Genomic DNA, 7439 nt, shown 5'->3' with positions numbered 1-7439 from the left:
ATAACATGTTAATTATCAGGGGAGCAAAATGCAGGAGTTACCAATGGACATCTTTTAGATGAGCCCAGTCACAGTCCTGCAGACAAAGGCACTGGAGAGTTTGAAGACACATGTGAGGTGGTGGTCAAATCAAGTGCAAGGTACCTGACTGCATTTTGGGTGCTTCTGACATGGCTGGTAAAAAAAGAAAAAAAGTAATAAAGAAGAGATTACAAGTTTAGGAAAAAGACAAGAATATACCTTGCAAATTGTAAGGATTTGGGGAAAATCCTTCCCCACTGTGGATACACAGGTTAATGGGCTTTGTGGCCTGCAAGCACACAGCTTCTAAAGCTTTATCCTTAGCTTGGTGGGACTGGCTCTTTGGTGACTCTTGGAGAAGGTTTTATTAGGTAACAGGGTAGTTGTGAATAAAACCTTTAGCCATGGTACCACAAAACAGTCGCAGCTCCGATACAGATTTTCTATTGCTGTTTATTTAGGTGTCCAATGAGATTTTTGAGTCTCTCGGCACAGACGATGCTGCCCTAGAGCAACTTGAGAGGAGGTGGTATCTTGCTGCTCAAGTGAGACACGCTTCAGCAGCCATCTTACTGCTTAAGTCTTTGTCTTGCAAAAGGCCTTTCCCAGCTGTTTATAAGGTAGTAAATTACCTTGGTTCACCCTGGTCCACTGCATCCTTGCTCATGTTCTTCCCATCTGCAGCAAATGATTTGATACTGGAAGGCAATCAGGGATGAGCTGGGGGCCAATTTGCACCTTGTTTGGACCACTTGCAGCTTTTTCACTCCCATCACATTTCTGTGTGCTGGGGACACATTATAAGCATTTCCCTGTCTGTATCTAAAGAGGGATATTGCTCATCTCAAAACATGCTGCCCAGCTTACTGAATTTGTCATCTCTTCCCACAGAAATGGGTGTATTGGCATCCCCCAGCACCAAAAATAACCTACCTGCATCTATGCTGCCCACTCCAGTCTCTGCTTTCCAAGTATGTCACATATGGAGATAACAGGCACAGTCAATACCTTGGGGAAGACTGGCCAAATTACTGAAGGTACCAAGGGTTTGAAAGTTGCACATTGTTTTGTAGCATTCAGTGGGGAGCATTTGGTACCGTGTGGCTCATGGCCATGTCCTTGCGCCAGCACGGACATGTGCTGGGATGGGGAGAAGGTGAGTGGGGTACTCTGGTAGCACTCCTAGCAGTGCTGCTGATCAGGGGGTGCTGTTGGGGGCTGCAGCCTGTGGCATATCCATTTCCCTGCAGTGGGAGGTTCTTCCCATGCTTTCTCTGTTGGAAATGTGTCATTTTCACCAGGATCTGCTAAAACTCCTGGACCTTACCTGTTTCTGGTACAATTATGGCTGATTGGAGCAGGCTTTCCTCCAGATGCTGAATGCTAGTTGGCTCCTAAAAATTTGGGCATGCATGCTGCTGAGCTATGTGTTACCCGAAGATGTATGAGAGCATAGGCAGGCAGAAGCAAAAGGCAGGTTACAGAGCTACCACAAGCCCCAGACCAGCTCCAGTCAGGAGGAATGGGAGTTCTTTTGAAACCTATCTGCCCCCCAGCTCCTGGGATGCAGCTGCCCATAAAGCACAGTCATTCTTCTGAGGTTTGTGCAATTTAGTACTTCATCTCCAGATTTTCCACTTTCTGACAAAACTCTTAATGACTTCAAAATAGGCACTGCTTTTGACGTACAGCCTCCCAAAATCATATTAAAAGAATTAGTGTTGTCTCCTCCCATGAGGAACACACATAGTGCAGCCACAGGCTGTGTGAGATTTTTTCCTTCCTTTCTGTTCTATATTGGTGCTTTATAACTTTGTCTAAGATTTATTATATGACATTTTTTAAGCACAGCCTTTGTTCACCCTGTAGATAGGTGGGTTTTTTGAGTTTTCTCAAGGCATTGGTGGGATTACAGTGCTACACTGGCATTACAGTTGGTTCACAGATTAATTTATTTCAAGGATTATCGATTTACTGGGTATCTCTTGCAGCAGTTTTGTCTGATAGAAGTTAAACCCCTGCCTTCTTTCCCACCAATTCTAGCTGAATTTTGCTTGTCAAAACAACCATAAATCTTTCCAAAGCCCCAGAGCATCAGTAAAAGGAAAACCAAATTCTTTGGTTTTGCATTACATGTGCTGAGATTGTTAGTGCTGTGTCTCTTCTCGTTAGCACCATGTGACTTCACAGCCCAATTTGCATAAAAGTCAGTTCTTCGCCAGCTGAGGAGGGAGGCAAGGATGCTTAGCATAGAATTACCAAGGGAATTTATTCTTTTATATATTAGCTATGTGCATAGTTGTGCCCCAGCCTAATGTGTGGAGGACACAGATGCAGAGAAGAGCAGGGATTATATATGTGATAATACAGTCGTATAGGTCAATGAAATTTTTCATGTTAAGGGGTGGGCTAATTGGTTACTGTTGCTCGCATAATCGGTATGTACTTATCTCATGCAGGATAACTATGTGCTTGTCCCATGCAGGTGGGACACGCGTATGGTCAGTGGTGTGATGATCTTCATTGGTCTAAACTGATGTCCTGTACAGGTGGTGGTAGTGCTTATCCTAAATTCTGGTCGGTTGCGGTTCTCACCGTGGTTATACGCATGGTTCTATTGAAGGGTAAATCTTCTATTGTTTTATCATTGGTATGGGGTATTCTCAGCTGGCAAGAGCTGGCTTAGGTTGGGTCTTCAGGTCACGTCAACCCTGAGGTAAAAGCTCATAGTGTCAGGTAGCATTCATTCTTCTAAGCAAGTCACACTGCAGTTAGCATCTCGCCTTTCACGTTTGTCCCTAATTAAGAGGATGTTTGGGAGTAAACAATACTCTAAAATTCATGCAGTTTAGAAATGCAAAATGTTTTTGTTCACAGCAAGGAATCATGCACAGGGTTTGATCAATTGTTGAACAGCAGGATATTTCCTGTTGTTTTGATGTCATCTTAATTTTTTTCCGATGGAAGATGCACATGGAGAAACATTAAACCCTTGATTGGCAGCTTGCTTAAAATAAAAACATGATAGCTGCTTTTTCTTTTCTTTCTCTGCTCAAACCACAGGTTTCTGCATTTTTCATCATGACGAACAGGGCTTTCTTCTTCATTGTCAGTGTTCAGTGTTGTAAGCTAAATCCTCTTTCATCTTTATCTCTCATGGCTTCTGCAACGAGGATGCTGTGATGATGCTGAGGGAGATGCAGCAATTAACTCTACTCCAGGATTTAGCTCTGCCCTCAGTCGAGCTAGAGATGCTGCGGAAAGGTTGCCAGAGACGCAGATACAAGCCTGCATCCAGGTTTTTGCTGCATCCCTGCTGCTGAGAAAGATATAGATCACACCCAGAATTATTGCCCGTCCCTGTGGAAGAAGGGGATGCCTAGAGATGTTGATTTGCAAGGGAGATTGATCTGGGCATAGGGTTTTCACGCTGCCTCAGCACCATGCTGTGAGAGTGGGGTGTTGAGACCCCTCCAGTGATGCAGGAGGTGCGGGATTTTTCAGTTCTGGTGCTGATACTGCACTCATGGTGAGGTCTCTGTGGCGCAATGGACGAGCGCGCTGGACTTCTAATCCAGAGGTTCCGGGTTCGAGTCCCGGCAGAGATGATCTCCAGGCGGGTGTCTCTTTTTTTTTTAATGCATGTTCCTTTATAGGTCCCAATCAGTCATTTATAACACCCCTGAGGGTTCAGATGGGAAGATAATGACTTTTCATGACACCCTCTCTACAGCACATAACAGTCATGTGCTTCCCTTCTAAGGCACCTCTCTTTCATCATATTCCCCTTTCCTCATTCCTTTTGGTATCTCCTGAATAGTTAGGTGTTTTAACCCCACTTGTTCCCCCAATACTGCTCATGGGTCCAATCTTTGATACCTTCTTAAGAAAAGTACTGTACTTTGCAGTAGAAATCAGGTGGTTAGGCAGTAGTTAGAGTCTTCTGTTGATATTTCCTGTGATAAATGTGGTCATTTTTTTTCAAATATGTGGCAAAAAAATGTAGGTCTATTTTCTGAATTTTCACCTTACAGAAATTCTTTGCAAATGCTCTTATTTTTCCATGTTTTTGCTTAGAAGATGCAAGTTTGCTGGCAACCCTCTCCACATCCCCTTGGGGATTCATCTTCCTAAGTAGCAAATTGACTCTTCTTTTTCTTTCACAGATGTTCTAAGTTATTAGTATGTAACTTCCTATGTGATCTCATTGCTATCAGTAGTGAGAAAGGAAAGAGGGGAGCTGCAGGTGAGCGCAGCTGTGATTGGTAGGTGAACTGGGTTCAGTGGGGGCTGCTGGATGGCTTCTCCAAGCTTCTGCAGGTGCTAGTTATGGTGGAGAAGTGCTGAAGGTTAGAGGAAGGGTCCTCCACCTGGATGCTTCATGTACTCTTCAGAGAGAAGTTGCTTGCTGGAGATGTCTGATATATAGTCAGCTCTGGAGAGCCAGGCATGCTGCTTGGACCAGTGAAGCTTGTGAATAAACATAGAAGGTGTCCTTGGATCAGCCAGGTCCATTCAGCTCTGGGTCATCGTAGGAACTGCTGAGCTGTTTCCTCTGAGCTTCTAGTGTTGCTCTGCACTAGAGAAGCAGAGAGCACTAGAGAGCCCACTGGAAGGGGACTTCTTTCCTCGGTTGCCACCTCAATCATCTGGGTACCATTTGCCGTTGGTGGGGGTGGTGGGGCAAGGTCCTTCTGAAAGATAGTTTATACAATCCCTTTCAGATATCCCCATTAGGATGAGAAAAATAATGTCTTAGGAACGCTTTCTTCCCTTCCTGGCCTATGGTTAGGTGAATCTCTCCCACATCTGGAATATGTCAAGGGATGAAACCTAAAACAGGGCTGACCTAGGTAGCAGCATCTGCCTGGTTGCCTCCTTCAAATCCAAGATAGTGGGAAGCTTGACCCCGTTACTGGGCCATGTGACCCCACAATTCCACTTCTTCCCAGCTGCATGACCTTCAGTGGCCACCAGCTGTTCTCTTGGCCCTTGTCTATTGAGGAGTGGCTTTCTTTGGGTTTTGAGGTGCAGTGCAAAAAAATAATTTGGCCAAGTTGACACATCTTTCTTCCCTGGTGTCTCCTCATCAGCTCCTGCCTTCAGTTGTCATGTTTGTCAGTGACTGCCTGTGCTCACACATATCTCCACAGGGACCCAGGTCTCCATCCATGTCTCTGCACTCCCAGCCTCTTGTATACTTCCCTGGAGAGAAGATTACCTTCAATGCTCAAGCCTCATCCCAGGACCAGGACATGTCATGATTTCAATTTGGCAGGAGCAGAGAAATATGTTCTTATTTGGGTAACCCAATGTAGGGTTCGGCGTTCGGAAGATCTCGCGATGTCACGGAAAGTTAGAGGGTTAGTCGCAGCCTTATGATGTGTCTGTAATCCCGCCTACCCTTGTTAGTATAAAAGGAATTGACTGCGCAATAAAAGGCGGAAGTTGGCGCTCACACTGTGTGCGTTATCTGTCTCTTTCCCTGGTCTGGGGGTGATCAGTGCTCTAATCGCGGCACCTTGATATGTGGCGAGCGCTACATAATGGTGACCCCGACGTGATCGGTCGCACTAGGCGACGATGGAACTTGCGCAAGTGATTAAGGTGTTGAAAGTGTTGGCTGATGAGGTGGGTGCCCGCGGAACGATTAGGAGGGGCCCCACGGGCGAATGTATCCAATGGGTGCTGCGCCGGGGAGGGATGGGCTCTCCCAAAGAAGTATTAAGTCCCCCAAATTGGGGAGAGATTCGGGAGCTGTTGCTCCAGTCGGTGCTCGCAGGTGAGCGCGGAGCTGCGGAACGATTACAAGCTTGGGGGAGAGTGGAGGAGGTAGTTACGGCAGGACAGAAAGCTGGGGAGTGTTGGTCGGCGGCACGAGCTGTTTTGTTTGCGGATGAAGCGCCGCCTCAAAAACAAGGGGGGGGCAGTGCCCCCAGGGTCAGTGAGTCAAACTCGGACGGAGCGGGTGGCTGTGGAGCGGGGCTCACAGAGCGGTCCATCTTTGAGAGTGTGGACGCAGAGGGTGTGGCAGAGACGGAGGTTTTTCCTGTAGGGACGGCACCAGCGGGGATGGACGAGCCCCCTCTGCAGTGTCCATGGGAGGAGTTACGGCGGGAGGTTCGAGGCGACTTGGAAGAGACGGCGGCGCAACGACACTTTACGAACACGGAAGAGAAAGGTCCCTACCCGTTGGTCCGCGTGCGTGACCTTCAGACATGCCAATGGGATGGGCCGTTTGAGTTGCGTTGTCTCGGGCAAGGGTATGCCTGTGTACAGACACCTGAAGGGCTACTGAAATGGGTTCCTAGTCGTATGATTCGTCCTGCCTTAACCTCGTAGTGTTTGAGTGTTTTTCCTACAGGTTGCTGTCATCCTTTCCTGGCTTGTGACACCTTGGGTATCCGCTACAAACTTCTGGCAGTGGATGCAAAGCCAACTGGGGGACCCTGATGCGTATCTGGATGACATCCCTCTCAGAGTCCATCAATATGTGCCTTTATGGGATCCGGCTGTCAGAGCTCGCAGCCAGGAATCTAGGTGCCTCAGACATTAAGCCTTAACATCAGCGCACCAACGATAAACTTTATAGAGTAATAGAAGTAATTTTTTCCAAGCCTCATGATGTATCTGTATAACTTTCAATCTACCTCCTGTGTGAATTTCTATAAAGGAGCTCTTTGCTCTGCAGGGTAAATGGGACATTTACGGGTGTTTAAGATAGAGTGTTTCAACTTAGTTGTAGAGATATGTTTATACTCATAGTACTTTACATAGTTATTTCTTGGCGTGGAATTGTTCATAACAATAGAAGCCAACTCGTCATAGGGAGGCGGGAGATGTAGGGTTCGGCGTTCGGAAGATCTCGCGATGTCACAGAAAGTTAGAGGGTTAGTCGCAGCCTTATGATGTGTCTGTAATCCCGCCTACCCTTGTTAGTATAAAAGGAATTGACTGCGCAATAAAAGGCGGAAGTTGGCGCTCACACTGTGTGCGTTATCTGTCTCTTTCCCTGGTCTGGGGGTGATCAGTGATCTAATCGTGGCACCTTGATATGCGGCGAGCGCTACAACCCAACACTCCTGAACCTTTCAGAGTACAAGCGTGCTGCACTGCACATTTGCCAACACAGGATACGCTCCCATTGACAGGATTTCTAGCCTCTTGTAGATAACCAGTCCATCTCTATCACCGTAGCTGGTGAGCTTGGCTTGTTGTTTCCTTTTCTTCTTGTGGTGTCTGTGCAAATGCTGGAGTTCAGCCTGTTTGGAAGACCAGACCCTGGTGGTGCTAGAAGTTCTACATCTGTGTTCATCATGATACAGGTGTCATGTCCATGACATCCATGGGGGGTCCTGAAAGGCCAGAAGGAGATTGTTCTGAGAAAGTATGTGGACAGTGAGCATGGGTGCACACAC

General features: G+C 46.8%; 1 non-coding gene across 1 annotated transcript; it reads left to right on the top strand.

Annotated features, from left to right (window-relative positions):
- Positions 1-3555: 3555 nt before the first annotated feature.
- TRNAR-UCU (transfer RNA arginine (anticodon UCU)) lies at positions 3556-3629 on the top strand. Its single transcript has one exon. It is a non-coding gene; the product is annotated as a tRNA-Arg (tRNA).
- The last annotated feature ends 3810 nt before the right edge of the window (positions 3630-7439 follow it).

This window comes from Haliaeetus albicilla, chromosome 10 (assembly GCF_947461875.1).
Source record: "Haliaeetus albicilla chromosome 10, bHalAlb1.1, whole genome shotgun sequence".
Lineage (NCBI taxonomy): Eukaryota > Metazoa > Chordata > Aves > Accipitriformes > Accipitridae > Haliaeetus > Haliaeetus albicilla.
This window is presented reverse-complemented; position numbering and strand designations above follow the sequence as displayed.